Source organism: Tursiops truncatus, chromosome 6 (genome assembly GCF_011762595.2).
Source record: "Tursiops truncatus isolate mTurTru1 chromosome 6, mTurTru1.mat.Y, whole genome shotgun sequence".
Classification (NCBI taxonomy): domain Eukaryota; kingdom Metazoa; phylum Chordata; class Mammalia; order Artiodactyla; family Delphinidae; genus Tursiops; species Tursiops truncatus.
The window spans coordinates 17,009,835-17,027,689 of record NC_047039.1 but is presented as its reverse complement, the minus strand read 5'-3'; the positions used below and the strand labels follow the sequence as shown (position 1 = coordinate 17,027,689).

At 42.7% G+C, this 17,855-nt stretch overlaps 1 long non-coding RNA gene across 1 annotated transcript; it reads right to left on the bottom strand.

The window, feature by feature from the left end:
- Positions 1-2,327: 2,327 nt before the first annotated feature.
- LOC109550166 (uncharacterized) lies at positions 2,328-12,212 on the bottom strand. The gene is made up of 5 exons (XR_004527222.2): positions 12,138-12,212; positions 7,474-7,528; positions 5,759-5,832; positions 4,820-5,031; positions 2,328-2,635 (listed from the first exon to the last, which is right to left on the bottom strand). It is a non-coding gene; the product is annotated as an uncharacterized lncRNA (long non-coding RNA).
- Positions 12,213-17,855: the final 5,643 nt, after the last annotated feature.

Genomic DNA, 17,855 nt, shown 5'->3' with positions numbered 1-17,855 from the left:
TCAATTTTTCCAGTTCTAAAATCCAGGGTGCTACCTGTTTTTAGTAGTTCAAAGTCCTGGACCAAGAGAAAGGGCATCTGTGGAGACACACTTGAGGAGCCTTATCTGCTTCTGAACCTGATGCAGATCATGAGATAATGGACTTCATGTCTGATGCCATAATGAGAAATAATTTTTTGTTATACCACTGGTGCTTCTTAGATCCTACAGTTAGATAACTTCAACATAGTCTAGAAATTTAAATCCCTAGAACTTGAAGACTGGAATTAACAGTTTATCTATGGGCAGGTAGACAAGCATGGAGATGCATGGAGTAGACAGATGTTAATGTGACCAATCACACCCCTGCTTCCAGGCCTTTGCGTTTGCTCTTTCCACTGCATGAACCACTCCCCATGGAACCCATTGGGCATTGAACCTTCCCCTCCTTTAAGTCTGTTCTATGTTGCCTTGTCTGTAGGGTCTTCCGTGGCTGCCCCAGACAGACCCATGCACAGTCTATTCCTCTTTCTGGTTTGCTTTGCTCCACAGCACTTACCACCCTCTGACATGCTATTTGTTTTACTGCTTTATTTGTTTATTTATTTGTTGTCTGTCTCTCCCCCACAAGGATGGAAGCTCCATGAGGATAGGGATTTTCATCTTGTCTTACCAGTGCATCCCCAATGCCTAGAACAGTTCCTGGCACGTGGTAGGTGCTCTGTAAATGTGTGCTGAATGAATGAATACATAAACAATACAATACATAAACAAAATAGTTTCAGTAAGAAAGTTTGGCTTAAAGATGTTTAAATTCTAGAAGCCTCTGTCTGAATATCTGTAAATGCCCTGGCTCTCTGTGAATTCTGTTTTCTGTGCCTCTTGTGAAATCAACCTTCCCTCAGCCTCTGAATTCTAAAGGAAACTGCTGGCCCTCTTGGGATCCTAAGAAATGGGGCTATTCAGTCCCAATTCTCCGAATGTCCTGACCCCAGAATGTCAAGATACTCATTCTTCCCTGTCTTCCTTTCCCCTTTTCCATGTGCTTTCCAAGGAGTCCCACGGCCACTGACTCAGCTCTTCTCTAACAAGAGCTCATGTGTGCACAGAGAAAGATATACAAAATGAAGTGATGAAAGGGGGAAAGGTAGAGGCTTCCTCACAGGTTCCAAGCAATGAACATAGAGAAATGAGCATTCTGAGTGCTCTTCTCCCATAGGACAGGTGGAGCTCCTTGGAAAAACAGTGTGGGCTCTTGAACAGACCCTGCCATAACTGCTTGTTTCTACCCCAGTACCTTTGTTTATGCTGTATACACACACACACACACACACACACACACACACACACACACACACACACACACACATACCCCTATCTGAAATATCAAACTCTAACCCCAGATCAACCCCATATTTCAGAACACATTTATTCCTTGCTATTTATTCTTACCACACTAACACTGGTTCTTCTCCTTCGGAATGTTACAGCATTTATGGTCCACAGCAATCTATATTAGTCAAGGTCCCAGCAGGAAACAGATGTCACAGTCAGCTGGGATGTTTAAAGAGATGTTTTATAGAAGATCTATTTACAGAGGTGTGAGTAAGGGTTAAAGGAACTGTGTTATTCTGGGTCCTCTGTGAAGAAGATGCCAAGACTAAGATTAAACTTGCAAGGATTTTTCAGGGGAAATATCTATGAGGGGAAAAAATGGGTAGGGTCCAGATAAAGCTAGAAGAACAGTCAGACCATGATGCAAGTTTGAACCTAAAGGGAGGCCAGAGGAATAGAATGTTGGGTAGAAGTATCCTAAAGGATGATACAATCTGAGGAAATTTTAGGAGTCCTCCAGCCGATGTCGGTCATCAGAGGATCTTGTGTCTCCCAAGAATGGACCTTCCTTACTATACCTGCGACACTCATTCATTGACTGGGAGCAGCCCGCGGGAAGTGGAGCCTCAGTGCAAATGTGGTGGTGGGCTTTACAACTAGCACCCTTAGGCATCTGTGCTCCCTGTAGTTGGAGGTCTGCAAGGCTTATTCTCATGGTCACCACAGCCTATCCCTTCCACCAAACAAATCTACTTCTCTACAAGATTTGGGCAGCAGTTCCCCCATGGTTCCAGGAGGCCTTTTTTCCTGAGGGGGAATCAGAAGAGGGAGGTTAGCAGGGTGAATTACTGCTCCCATCTTTGCAATTGACTGTGGGGTCAGAACAAATACCACCCTCTCCCTGCTCCACTACCCTTTTTTAAATTTTCCTCAAGCTCAACTATGACTCATCAAGATTTTGGCAGGTCTTGGTGGCTTCCCTGGTGGTGTGACCCAAACCTTCATTCCTGAGGGTTATGAACCCATGATAATCACTCATCTCAGGCCAGGGTGATTGCATGTGTCCATTCATACTTACAATGTGGTAAAGGAGCACAAGGAGAGACCCAAGTGGACCACCCAGTGTGTTAGCTCAGGCTGCTTTAAACAAAATACCACAGACTGGGGGGCTTAAACAATATAAATTTTTATCTTCTCACAGTTCTGAAGAGTGGAAGTCCAAGATCAAGGTGACAGCAGGTTTAGCGTCTGATGAGAGCTCTCCCTTTTGTTGTAGACAGCCACCTTCTTGCTGTTTACTCCCATGGTTTTTCCTCGGTGCCTGCACATGAAGAGACAGAGCTTTCTGGTGTCTCTTCTTGTAAGGATAAGAGTCCAGTCAGATCAGGACCCCATCTTTAAGACCTCATTTAACCTCAATTACTTCTTTAGAGACCCCCATTTCCAGACACAGCCACACTAGATGCTAGAGCTTCAACATATGGATTTTGGAGGGACAGGTTTAGTTACTAACATCTGGATTCCATGTGTCTTCTTTCCTGCCACTATTGTGTAAAAGCAGAGCTGCATCTTCCTGCTGGTCAAAGTCACTTGCCCCTGTAAGCGTAGTGACTCCTTTCCTTGCCCGTTGTCTCTGGGCACAATGAACCTAATGTGCCCTGAGAGCATCTGCGAGTTGTGGTTCAATGGTACACTTGCTGTGACCCATGACAAGGGTTCACCTCTTCAGCAATCCTCCAACCCTGCAGAACCCAAAGTTGCAGGAACAAGGCATATAACATCCCCCCATGGGTCATTGGTATGATGGTAAATTTGGCCACCCCTGCTGCTACTCCTTGGTTCCTGGACCCTTGAATTCTTATTGGAGATGGAACCACACATAAGAGTCACCGATTTAATAAATACTCTTCATCCTGAATGATGGCATCCAATCGCTTCAGAATGTTTCCTCTAAGCTAGGGCTTCCATTGTACTGATAGAAGGCTATTCTAGTGTTCCATGAGGATGGCTGCCTCTGAGTATGTAGTATGTAATAAAACAAATATATCTGCTAGTTGTGGTCCCAGTCTCACACTTTCTTCAACGTGAAGTGGATCTTCTGATTGTATGTTGTACTGTGTGGGGTTCCATACCTATGGATCAGGCATTCTATAAACACCTAGATAGTAATTCTGGCTGAGGTTTTGCTGGTAGGAAAGGCAAACCCATACCAGCAAAGATATTTATCCTTGTGAGAAGGAATCATTGACCCTTTCAAGGTGGAAGCAGGCCAATGTAGTCAACTTGCCATTAAATGGTCAATTGGTTTCCTTGAGGACTAGTGCCAGGATGAATTGGTTTCTTTTGCTAACAGTTGAGACATTCAGAAGCAACAGTAGCTAGATCAGCCTTGGTAGGTAGAAGTCCATGCAGTTGGGTCCACACATATCTTCCTCTCTGATACTGTGGCCACTCCACTTATGAGCCCATCATACCAGCCATCAGTGGTTGATGATGAAGGCTGGCTAAGGTTCACAGAACAAGTCATTTGATCTACTTGGTTATACAGTTGATGGCGGACACTTACTTGTGAGTGCAAGTGCAATACAAAAATCTCCACACATTATGCTCACTCCTACATGTCCACCACATGCCTCCACCCCAGACCTCCTTGCCTGTGTTCCTCTATTCCTTTTCTTTTCTGACCCCAGACCAGGCCATTAGCCATCCACTTTGGGACACTTTTCCTTTCCTACAAAGAAGATGATCAGGTACACTGCTTGTAGTTCCACTGGGAAGACTTTCCCCTCTCTACTGTCTTTTAGGGCCAACCCTAAATGTGGGAGAAATGCAGCTGCTGTCAATTTTGACTTACACACATGTACTGAGTTAATCTATCTGTAAACCAAGCTCAGCCATTTTCCTCTTCTTCCAGCTGGTCATAAGGGATTCTCCTCTATGGCCATAAGCACAAGTCGGAGAAGGGCATTGATCCAACTTTAGTGGGTGACAAGCAGGTCTGGGCTACTTAAACGTGCAGGTTAGTCATGCCCTCTGGTCCTACTAGGGCTCAACCTTAGATGTACTATTTCCACACCACAATGGATGCCTGCTGGACCTGCTTGGCTTTATGGTTTGGAGGTCTGACAGAACCCAGCTCATAATGGGCAGTTCCAGATGCATTGTCACTTGATGATTATGGTCAAGTACTCTGCTTCTATCAGGTTACAGTAATGTGCCAAGAGCTATTTCTCAACGGGTGCATAATTCTCCACTGAAGACAGCATGGCTTTGCTCCAGGATCCCAGGGGCCTGCACTGTGATTCTCCCACTAGAGTTTACCATAAGCCAAGGTCACCCCACCTACCCTTCCCTCATCCAGCCAAGTCTCTGGCCCCTTTCATCTTATTTATTTATCTCAAGACTCTATGCATTGACTTATATAACATCCTATTAGTTTGAAGGGGCTGCCATAGCAAAATACCATAAACGAGCTGGCTTAAACAACAGAAACTTACTGTCTCACCGTTATGGAGGATAGAGGTCCAAGATCAAGGTGTGAGTAGGGTTGGTTCCTTCTGTAAGCTGTGTGGGAGAATCTGCCCCATGCCTCTTCCTTAGCTTCTAGTGGTTTGCTGGCAATCTTTGCCATTCGTTGCCTTGTAGAAGCATCACCACAATCTCTCTTTATCTTCACATGGCATTCCTCCTGTATGTGTGTCTGTGTCCAAATTTCCCCTTTTCATAGGGACACCAGTCAGTTTGGATTAGAAGCCCATCCTACTCCCGTATGACCTCATCTTAACTAACTACATCTGCAGCAGTCTTATTTCCAAATAAGGTCATACTCTGAGGCATTAGAGTTAGGATATCAGTATATGAATTGTGTGACAGTTCAACCCATAACAAACATCTTGATGTTCTCTCCTCATTGAACACCTCTCTCTGATGCTTCCTTCCTCCTGGGATGAGGATAACTGCCTCCTACATCATCCAAACACTGTCATTCTTTGAATCTGAACCACTCAGTTGGGATGGTAGTGAGCATGAGGCCCAAGAAGCAGCCCTCCCACTGACCCTCACATACTCACGACAGGCCCCGCCCTTGACAGACTCTCTCAATCTCAAGACAACAGGGTGTCCTGAAGCCTGTCACTCTTCCTGACTTCAGCACATCCAGTTCTTCACTGAAGCCCTCACTCCAGACTTGACTTTGACACACCACATTTCACATTTTCCTCACCGGACAGAGCATGAAAAGGTACTTTTTAAAGAAGCTGTGTCCTCTCCAAGAAACACTGACTGGACATAGCTGTGAAAGAGCCCAGGTGACTTCAGGACTCCAGATTCTTTCATCACTCTCATCAGGCCTTTGGAAACTCACAATTCTACCCTGCCCCTAAGCATCCTTATAAACAAGTAGCACAATATAAAAAAGAGAGCACTGAGCTTGGAGTCAGGATACCTGTGGTGCAACCAGGCTCTGTCATTTAGCACCCAGGTGACTTTAGGTGAGTCACTTCACCTCCTGGTTCTCACCTGTAAAGCAAATAGGCAGATGAGTGACTATTAGATGATCTCTAAGTTGCCTTCAAGCATGAATGACCTAGGGTTCATTAACCACCAGCCCAGCTGGGGGTTAACTTGTCCAAAGAGAGAGGAATATATTTTCTTAGACAGGAAAGCTTATTTGAAAATGTCTCTTTTCCTCAATATGACTAATTATTAGAGAAATGCAAATCAAAACTACAATGAGGTATCACCTCACACCAGTCAGAATGGCCATCATCAAAAAATCTACAAACAATGAATGCTGGAAAGGGTGTGGAGAAAAGGGAACCCTCATATACTGTTGGTGGGAATGTAAATTGGTACAGCCACTATGGAAAACAGTATGGAGATTCCTTACAAAACTAAATATAGAACTACCATGTGATCCAGCAATCCTACTCCTGGGAATATATCTGGAGAAAATCATAATTCAAAAAGATATATGTACCACAATGTTCATTGAAGCACTATTTACAATAGCCAAGACATAGAAACAACCTAAAAGTCCATCAACAGAGGAATGGACAAAGAATATGTGGTACATATGTACAATGGAATATTACTCAGCCATAAAAAAGAAAAAATAATGCCATTTGCAGCAACATGGATAGACATAGATATTGTCATACTGAGTGAAGTAAGTCAGACAGAGAAAGACAAATATCATATATTATTGCTTATATGTGGAATATTTTTAAAAATAGTACAAATGAACTTATTTACAAAATGGAAATAGAGTCACAGATGTAGAAGAGAAACTTATGGTTACCAGGCAGGGAAAGGGGGAGGTATCGATAAATTGGGAGATTGGGATTGACATATACACACTACTATATATATACTCAATAACTAATAAGGACCTACTGTATACCACAGGGAACTCTGCTCAGTACTCTATAATGACTATTTGGGAAAAGAATCTTAAAAAGAGTAGGTATATGTATATGTATAACTGATTCACTTTACAGTACAACTGAAACTAACACAACATTGTAAATCAACTATACTCCAATAAAAATTTTTTTTAATAGTTTTAAAAATTAGGGAATTCGGGCTTCCCTGGTGGCACAGTGGTTGAGAGTCCACCTGCTGATGCAGGGGACACAGGTTCGTGCCCCTGTCCAGGAAGATCCCACATGCCACGGAGCAGCTGGGCCCGTGAGCCATGGCCGCTGAGCCTACGCGTCCGGAGCCTGTGCTCCACAACGGGAGAGGCCACAACAGTGAGAGGCCCGCATACCACAAAAAAAAAAAAAAAAACATTAGGGAATTCCCTGGCAGTCCAGTGGTTAAGACTCCATGCTTTCACTGCTGAGGTCCAGGTTCAATCCCTGGTCAGGGAACTAAGATCCCACAAGCCTCACGGCAAAGCCAAAAATAAAATACTTTTTAAAATCCTTTACATTTTTTTAACTAAAACAAAACTTTTTAAGAAAAAAAAAGAAAAGAACTTGTCCCCTTTCTCTGAAAGTAATAGCGAAACAGGATAGAAACCACGTTGGTTCATATTTAAAATTCAGGGGGGAAACCTTCAAGATGCTGGAGGAGTAAGACATGGAGATGACCTTCCTCCCCACAAATACATCAGAAATACATCTACATGTGAAACAACTCCTACAGAACACCTACTGAATGCTGGCAGAAGACTTCAGACTTCCCAAAAGGCAAGAAACTCCCCATGTACCTGGGTAGGGCAAAAGAAAAAAGAAAAAACAGAAACAAAAATTAGGGATCGGACCTGCACCTCTGGTAGGGAGCTGTGAAGGAGGAAAAGCTTCCACACACTAGGAAACCCCTTCACTGGTGGAGACAGGGGATGGCAGGGGGGAAGCTTCAGAGCCACAGAGGAGAGCACAGCAACAGGGGTGCAGAGGGCAAAGCAGAAAGATTCCTGCACAGAGGATCAATGCGGACCAGCATTCACCAGCCTGACAGGCTTGCCTGCTCAACCGCTGGGGTCGGGTAGGGGCTGGGAGCTGAGGCTCGGGCTTTGGAGATCAGATCCCAGGGAGAGGACTGGGGTTGGCTGCATGAACACAGGCTGAAGGGGGCTAGTGTGCCACAGCTAGCTGGGAGGGAGTTTGGGGAAAAGTCTGGAACTGCCTAAGAGGCAAGAGACCATTGTTTTGGGGTGTGGGAGGAGAGGGGATTCAGAGCACCGCCTAAAGGATCTCCAGAGACGGGTGCGAGCTGCAGCTATCAGTGCAGACAACACTAACAGTAACATAAACAAAACAGTAACATAAACAAAATTGATAAACCATTAGCCAGACTCATCAAGAAAAAAAGGGAAAAGACTCAAATCAATAGAATTAGAAATGAAAAGGGAGAAGTAACAGCTGACTGCAGAAATACAAAGGATCATGAGAGATTACTAAAAGCAACTATATGCCGATAAAATGGACAACCTGGAAAAAATGGACAAATTCGTAGAAAAGCACAATCTTCTGAGACAGAACCAGCAAGAAATAGAAAAAATAAACATACCAAACACAAGCACTGAAATTGAAACTGTGATAAAAATCTTCCAACAAACAAAAGACAAGGACCAGATGGCTTCACAGGTGAATTCTATCAAACATTTAGAGAAGAGCTAACACCTATCCTTCTCAAACTCTTCCAAAATATGGCAGAGGGAGGGACACTCCCAATCTCATTTTATGAGGCCACGATCATATGATACCAAAACCAGAAAAATATGTCACGAAGAAACAAAACTACAGGCCAATATTACTGATGAACATAGATGCAAAAATCCTCAACAAAATACTAGCAAACAGGATAGAACAGCACATTAAAAGGATCATACACCATGATCAAGTGGGGTTTATCCCAGGAATGCAAGGATTCTTCAATATATGCAAGTCAAACAATGTGATACACCGTATTTAAAAACTGAAGGAAAAAAACCATATGATATTCTCAATAGATGTAGAAACAGCTTTCGACAAAATTCAACACCCATTTATGATAAGAACCCTCCAAAAAGTAGGCATAGGGGGAACTTACCTCAACATAATAAAGGCCATATATGACGAACCCCCAGCCAACATCGTTCTCAATGGTGAAAAATTGAAACCATTTCCTCTAAGATCACGAACAAAACAAGGTTGTCCACTCTCACCATTATCATTCAACATAGTTTTGGAAGTTTTAGCCACAGCAATCAGAGAAAAAAAATGAAATAAAAGGAATCCAAACTGGAAAAGAAGAAGTAAAGCTGTCACTGTTTGCAGATGTCATGATACTATATAGAGAGAATCCTAAAGATGCTACCAGAAAACTACTAGAGCTAATCAATGAATTTGGTAAAGTAGAAGGATACAAAATTAATGCACAGAAATCTCTTGCATTCCTATACACTAATGATGAAAAATCTGAAAGAGAAATTAAGGAAACACTCCCATTTACCATTGCAACAAAAGAATAAAATACCTAAGAATAAGCCTACCTAAGGAGACAAAAGATCTGTATGCAGAAAAGTATAAGACACTAATGAAAGTATTAAAGATGATACAAATAGATGGAGAGATATACTATGTTCTTGGATTGGAAGAATCAACATTGTGAAAACGACTATACGACCCAAAGCAATCTACAGATTCAATGCATTCCCTATCAAACTACCACTGGCATTTTTCACAGAACTAGAACAAAAAATTTCACAATTTGTATGGAAATACAAAAGACCCTGAATAGTCAATACAATCTTGAGAAAGAAAAACAGAGCTGGAGGAATCAGGCTCCCAGACTTCAGGCTATACTACAAAGCTAAAGTAATCAAGACAGTATGTACTGGCACTAAAGCAGAAATATAGATCAATGGAACAGGATAGAAATCCCAGAGATAAATCCATGCACCTATGGTCACCTTATTTTTGATAAAGGAGACAAGAGTATACAATGGAGAAAAGACAGCCTCTTCAGTAAGCGGTGCTGGGAAAACTGGACAGCTACATGTAAAAGAATGAAATTAGAACACTCCCTAAGACGATACACAAAAATAAACTCAAAATTGATTAAAGACCTAAGTGTAAGACCAGACACTACAAAACTCTTAGAGGAAAACATAGGCAGAACACTCTATGACATACATCACAGCAAGATCCTTTTTGACCCACCTCCTAGAGAAATGGAAATAAAACCAAAAATAAAAAAATGGGACCTAATGAAACTTCAAGCTTTTGTACAGCAAAGGAAACCATAAACAAGATGAAAAGACAACCCTCAGAATGGGAGAAAATATTTGCAAATGAAGCAAGTGACTAAGGATTAATCTCCAAAATTTACAAGCAGCTCATGCAGCTCAATATCAAAAAAAACAAACTACACAATCCAAAAATGGGCAGAAGACCTAAATAGACATTTTGCCAGAGAAGATATACTGATTGCCAACAAACACATGAAAGGACACTCAACATCACTAACCATTAGAGAAATGCAAATCAAAACTACAATGAGGCATCACCTTTCACCGGTCAGAAGGGCCATCATCAAAAAATCTACAAACAATAAATGCTGGAGAGGGTGTGGAGAAAAGGGAACCCTCTTGCACTGTTGGTGGGAATGTAAATTGATACAGCCACTATGGAGAACAGCATGGAGGTTCCTTAAAAAACTAAAAATAGAACTACCATACGACCCAGCCATCCCACTACTGGGCATATACCCTGAGAAAACCATAATTCAAAAAGAGTCATGTACCACAATGTTCACTGCAGCTCTATTTACAAGAGCCAGGACATGGAAGCAACCTAAGTGTCCATCAACAGATGAATGGATAAAAAAGATATGGCACATATATACAATGAAATATTACTCAGCCATAAAAGGAAACGAAATTGAGTTATTTGTAATGAGGTGGATGGACTTAGAATCTGTCATACAGAGTGAAGTAATTCAGAAAGAGAAAAACAAATACCATATGCTAACACATATATGGAATCTAAAAAAAAAAAAGTGGTTCTAAAGAACCTAGGTGCAGGACAGGAATAAAGATGCAGACGTAGAGAATGGACTTGAGGACACAGGAAGGGCGAAGGTTAAGCTGGGCTGAAGTGAGAGAGTGGCATGGACATATATACACTACCAAATGTAAAATAGATAGCTAGTGGGAAGTAGCCACATAGCACAGGGAGATCAGCTCAGTGCTTTGTGACCACTTAGAGGGGTGGGATACGGAGGGTGGGAGGGAGATGCAAGAGGGAGGAGATATGGGGATATATATATATGGTTAGCTGATTCACTTTGTTATACAGCAGAAACTAACACACCATTGTAAATCAATTATACTCCAATAAAGATGTTAAATAAATAAATGAATAATAAAACTCAGGATCTTAGGCACTTTCCTTAAATATGTTTCCAGATCTCTATCGCTTTGTAGTAAACCATCTCATAACTTAGTGGCTCCAAACAATAATTGATGATTATCCCTCATGGCTCTATGGTTCAATTGGGCTCAGTTGTGTGGTTCTTGTTTGGGGTCTCTCATGCTGTTGTAGACAGCTGGTCTGATCCACTCACATGGGCTGGCAGGTGAAGCTGGCTGCCAGCAGGCCACTCAGCTGCTGAACTGAGCAGAGCACCTACATGAAGTCTTTCCATGTGCCTTGGCTTGAGGGTGGATTCCAAGAGGAAGTACCCAATGGTGAGTGTGCCAGAGAGGGAACCAGAAACCACAAGCCTCCTCTGTCCGGCCTTGGAAGTCCCAGAATACCACTCCTGCTGCATTCTGTTGACCAGAAAACTTTAAAAAAGCCTAGATACAAGGGGAGAGGAATTGATTCCATCTCTTGATGGAGAAGTGTCCAGACCACCTTGCAGAAGAACATGTTGGACAGGAGAATCATTACGTTCAACTTTGGAAAATGCACCCTACCACTGTATGGAAATCTATGGTATAAATCTATATGATACAATGTATAGAAATGCATAGAAAAGACATCAATAATACTTATCTCTGGGTGAAAGAATTTTCATTTCTTTTTGAAAAGTGCTTACACAGTGCTTGCTATATACCAGGCACTTTTTAAAGTACCTGAACACATATAAACTCATTTAATCCTCAAAAATTCATTCAAGCCACTATATTACCTTCATTTTACAATTGAAAAACTGAGGCACAGAGAAGTTAAGGAAATTGCCTAAAATCATACAGCTAGTAAGCTGGAATTTGAACTCTATATACTGCAATTAAGGTGAATGTTTATTTTTCTTTTTATTGAGCTGTATTTTCCAATTTTTATCAATGAACGTGTATTATTTTACAAGTCAGAAAAATGGATACTCACCGATATTGCAAGAAGTCTAGGCAAATGGCTCTGGAAAGTCATCTGTGCAGTGTTTGGTCATGAACAGGGTATTGCAGACATAGAAGTCCAGTCTAGACTAAAGGAGGAACAGGGGAAGCTGAGACAGCTCCTGAAGGAAACAGTGTGGTGTTGTAATTCCTGCCCTGGGACTCGGGGCACTTGACTTCTTCTAACAGATCTAACTGTACTCACTCCAGTAAAATCATGCTGACGGCATCCCCAGCTGTGGAGCTTCCAAATAAAATCTTTTCAGATAAACAGCAAACACTTCCGTTGCATAAGTGTGTCCCAAATATTGCATGGGATACACTTAAACAAAACAGGTATTTGGGTTTTATCTGAAATTGATATTTAACAGAGCATTGTGTATTTTTATTTGCTAAACCTGGCAACACTGTCTGCAGTGAATGTGGTGAGATGCTCTGGGACCACCAGGAAGCCTGCAAGGGTGGGTGAGCCATCAGGATCCAGGGACAGGACTTCACGGAAGAACTCAGCTCCATGGTTTCCTTAATGGAGGCTGAAGGGGAGGAAATTCTGAAATCAGGAGCACCCCCAATTGAGGCTGTTCTATGCTTGTGCCTAACAATAATAAATAAGTCAGAGAAACAAAATAAGTCGGAAGAGTGGGAATCTTTTATCTGAGCCGCCTTCTGCTGTGTCCTTAGGCTACAGTTCTTTGCTGTCACACTACGATATGAAACCACTTCCTTTGCTAGCCCTGAGGAATGATGAAGGGGGAAGGGTGGCATGGGTTATGGGGAGATGGACAATGCAAAAGGGCTTAGGGTTTACTGAGAGAACTTCTAGTTAAATCTGGAGAGGAATTTCCTTCCTTTCTTAAGGTTAAACCTGGATGAATCACTAATGCCTAGCGATAGCACGTATTTCAGTGGACACTTCTTGCCTGAGTGGTCTTTAAGGAGTCCTCTTTCTTGAGTTGTGGAGGGGAGTAATTTAACTCTGACATCCATTGCAATCCTATTTTCTGGGCAGGGTGCCAGGATGAGGACCATGAGCCTTGGATTTGCATCCCTGTCCCTCATATGCTTACAATGACTTGGGCATGTAATTTAACCTCTTTGGGCATCACATTCTCTTTGTAAAACAGCAGGCTCTCAGTCAGAATTAGTCTCCCCTCCCTTTTCATTCTTCCCAGTCATTACTCTTTCCAGACCCTCCCTTCCCCAACAGGAAGCGCATTTTCCCAGTCCCACTTTCCTGCTGCCCCACCACCCAATACTCTCTGAACCCTTTCTCTATGTCCCTTCCCCATTCATGCCCTCCTCTACTGCCACCTCTCCTTGTGTCCACTGGCCTTTGGCTGAGAGCATTCCACCTCTTCCTGCCTGCGGAGGTCAGCTCTTTGCTGGATGCGAGGGAGTGGCAGGCACTTGCAATGGCCCAGGAGTGCCAGGAGGGTGTTACAATGCAGTCAGTGCTGGATCAAGAGCAGAACCCAGACAATGAAAGGACTGTCTCATGAACACTTTTTATATGACAAGAGTGAGTGAGCAGGAAGCTTACAGCAACCATTAGTGTGCAATGAAGCAATTCCAGATATGATGTGTTTCAGCAATTTAGTATCTACAAAACCCTCTGCCTGAGGGAAGCCATAATCTTGCCCTGCACGTGTGTGTGTTTGTGCGCACGCGCACGCACGCACAATTATACACATTTCAGAAACTCCAAGAATCTTCATTTGGATCTAGGAATTCCATGGGGTCTTGAGCTCCAAGCCATATCACGGAGTTCCCTGATCATTGCCTTCCCGGAAGGCCACAGAATATACATTCTTGTTCCCAGGATGTTACTCCCAGAGTTTGCCCTCTGGCCAGGCTCTGGGAGGGATATAATTACATCCCAGATGTTCAAAGCATTCTGGTAAGAGTTGTACCACCCTGTTAGTTTAAGTAGAAACAATCCCCCGTTCTCATCACCACCTCATCATCATCGTTTTGTAAAGAGGCCAGCCCCAGAGAATGCTTTCATTATCTAATCATCTTAACTTCCATAATTATTTCCCTAAAAGGACAATTAGCAGATACACCTCTGGGATTTAAAATATATAGATAGCACAGCCTAATACAAAAAGTGTATCACAAAAGGGAGAAGAGACTAAAACACAGAAGAAAAGAGAGATGAAAAGATGGGGGAGAAGACAGAGGTGGGAAAATAAAAGGAGCAACGCAGGAGAAAGGAGAAATGAAAAGAAAGGAGAAGGGCAGAGAGAGGACTGGGAAGAGGTGAGGAGAGAGAGGGAGGTGCTGGCAGAAAAAGTGGTAAAGCTGGTGAAAATGAACGTCAGCACCCCTCCATCCCAGCAGCCTGAGTGCCTCTCCTCCTGACCACGTGTCGGTCAGAGAATCCATCAAAAGTCATTGCAACCAGTATCTCCAATCCAGAGAATTGCTCCAGCTCCACACTTCTGGTGTGGCTTTCCCAGTTCTCTCCCGGTTCTTTCCCATTGCCTAAAGGGCCACCCTCACTGCCTCATCCTCCAGGTTGACAACGTACCTGCTGATAAGCACACTGCTTCCTAGGCATCACCCTTGGCTCCAGAGACCAGAGCTTCTAGAGAAGTGACTCCCACTCCAGTGCCCTGGCGAGGCTTCTGGACAGACATTGTGCCTTAGGCTGAGCCCTGTCCTGGGTTGCTTCTTATCTGGGAGTGGGCATGAGACAACAGACCCCTGTCACTCCTCTGTCTACCGTCCCTGCAGTGTATGGATGTGCCATTAAGAACTAACTTGGAGAACAGGAGGCTCTGTGGCAGCATTACAGTTTCTCACCTCCTGCAGGTATCACAAGGCAGGTATGGTGAGGATCAAGCCCAGAGTCTGACAGTTGGGGCTGTAGAGTCCCAGCACCGATTAGTTCGCAAACCTGCCAGACCTTGGATGTAAGGTAAGGGCGCTAGTGGAGAAGTAGCAGCTCTCTGAAATACAGAATGGGGAACTTTGAACAGATACTGACAAGGCTGACAAATTTGATCCCCCAAATTCCCCTGCACCTCCCTGGCTCTTCAGGATGGGGTGGAAACAACGCTATTGCTCCTGGCCTCAAGTTCATGCACTGTCCATTACACCCTGCCCGTGCCTTTGTACCTAGTCCTTTTCTAAATTAACCCTCTTTACATTATTCCCATCTGAGCGTGCCAGCTGTTTCCTCTGGGCCCAAACTGATACAATGTTAACAAATGTTAAGAGGGGAAAGGAGTTCTATGGCCAAATAAGGTTGGAAAAGTCCAGTTAAATGGAACCAGGATTTCCAACTGCAAGTGATAGCCAAACAATGTACTAAGATATCAATGTGCTTTTCATTCTCATTACTGTAGGAGACTCAGAAAGACTGGGCTGCTTCCCAGCCCTCAGTCAAGAAGTTGGCTAACCTTTTTCTGAATCTGGTCTCCAGTGCCTCACAGTGGGAGTGGGGTTAACAGCATATTATGTCTCAGAGCCAAAATAATGGACACTGATACAAAACACCTGAATGACAAACCCAACTGAGATGTAGTTCAAGAAGTGGAGACCAACAAAAGGGGAAGGGAAGGATCCCCAGGCCCAAAATGAAGAAAATAAAAAACAAAGATGAAAAATAGGAAATAAATTTAGAAGATAATCCAAGTTCAATAATTATGTAATAGACATTCCGGAAAAAAAAAGAAGAAAACCATCCAATATGTGCTACAAAAACGTTTCCCATGAACTGAAATATATGAGTCCCCTGACTGAAATGGCTTTCTGATTGCCCAATAAAGTTAATGAATAAAGACCTCCCATCTAGGCTCCTCATCATGAAATTTTAGAACAACACGGGTAAAGATAACATCTTAAATGCTTCCAGAGAGGAAAAATGTCACATCCAAAGACATGAAACATGAATCACAATTGAATTCTCAATAACCACATAGGACATTAGAAGACAAAATTCTGAGGGAAATTTATTTTCAACCTAGAATTAAATTCCCAACTGAACAAAGATTCAAGTATGAGGATAGAATAAAGATATTTTTAGACCCACAAGACACATTCAGGCTTTTCAGCAAGCAACTAGATAGGTAGTAGAAGATATGAGGAAGAAAGACAAAAAGATCCCAGGAAACAGGGCTCCAGACAGGAGAATGGGAAGGTATATCCTAAGAAGACAGAGAAAATGAGTCCCAGACAGCACCTTTGTAACAGTCCCAGAGAGCTGCTGATCCAGATGGGAACAGTCAGGCTGCTGGCTCCAAGGAAGGATGGCATTTAAAAGAAAATCAAGCTGTTGTAAAACCTGACGTGACCATACAAGAAAGGAGATGTAATTATGGTATGCTACTTGGCTCAGCAGTACCCTGATTCATGTACTATAACCATGTAAATACTGAATATTGGCTCAAACAAAATTTGTGATATAACTGCATTGTTAGGGTGGCAGAAATGGTGCAAAGACAGCTAAAGTGTCATTTCCCACAATAAGAATGTGCACTCCTAACTGCCAAGAGAGGGGCAAAGTAGGCATCTTCCCTAAAAATACGTCTAACTACAGAAAACCTTTGTGGTCAGGAATCCTGTGGGGCTGGTGTTCCATGGAATATCAGTGAAGGATTTTGTCCACCCCTCTCTGATTCCCTCAACACAGGAGCTTGCAACATGGTAAAGAGACCCAGCACCTGAGGCTCACAGTTCTTGGGCATAGCACAACTTAACACTACCTCTGAAACCCCAACATTGCTCTCTCAGACCACAGCTTCCCATCCGGTCAAGTAATTCCATGAGTTATATGGTTCACTTAACACTTGTTCAATTGTTAAACTTAAGCTTGTTCATGTCTTTTTAAAGTCTATAATGGTGCTGTAACGTTACTATTGCAATCAGAGTCCATTCAACGTGCTTTGAAAATGATGTGGCAGTTTTTGTTTTTTGTAGGTTTTTTTAACATCTTTATTGGAGTATAATTGCTTTACAATGGTGTGTTAGTTTCTGCTGTATAACAAAGTGAATCAGCTATGCGTATACATATATCCCCATTTCTCCTCCCTCTTGTGTCTCCCTCCCACCCTCCTTATCCCGCCCCTCTAGGTGGTCACAAAGCACTGAGCTGATCTCCCTGTGCTATGCGGCTGCTTCCCACTAGCTATCTATTTTATGTTTGGTAGTGTATATATGTCCGTGCCACTCTCTCACTTCAGCCCAGCTTAACTTTCCCCATCCCTGTGTCCTCAAGTCCATTCTCTACATCTGCGTCTTTATTCCTGTCCTGCACCTAGGTTCTTTAGAACCACTTTTTTTTTTTGTAGATTACATATATGTGTTAGCATATGGTATTTGTTTTTCTCTTTCTGCCTTACTTGACTCTGTATGACAGACTCTAGGTCCATCCACCTCACTACAAATAACTCAATTTCGTTTCTTTTTATGGCTGAGTAATATTCCATTGTATATATGTGCCACATCTTCTTTATCCATTCATCCAATGATGGACGCTTAGGTTGCTTCCATGTCCTGACTATAGTAAACAATGTTGCAGTGAACATTGTGGTACATGACTCTTTTTGAATTATGGTTTTCTCAGGGTATATGCCCAGCAGTGGGATTGTTGGGTCGTATGGTAGTTCTATTTTTAGTTTTTTAAGGAACCTCCATACTGTTCTCCATAGTGGCTGTATCAATTTACATTCCCACCAACAGTGCAAGAGGGTTCCCTTTTCTCCAC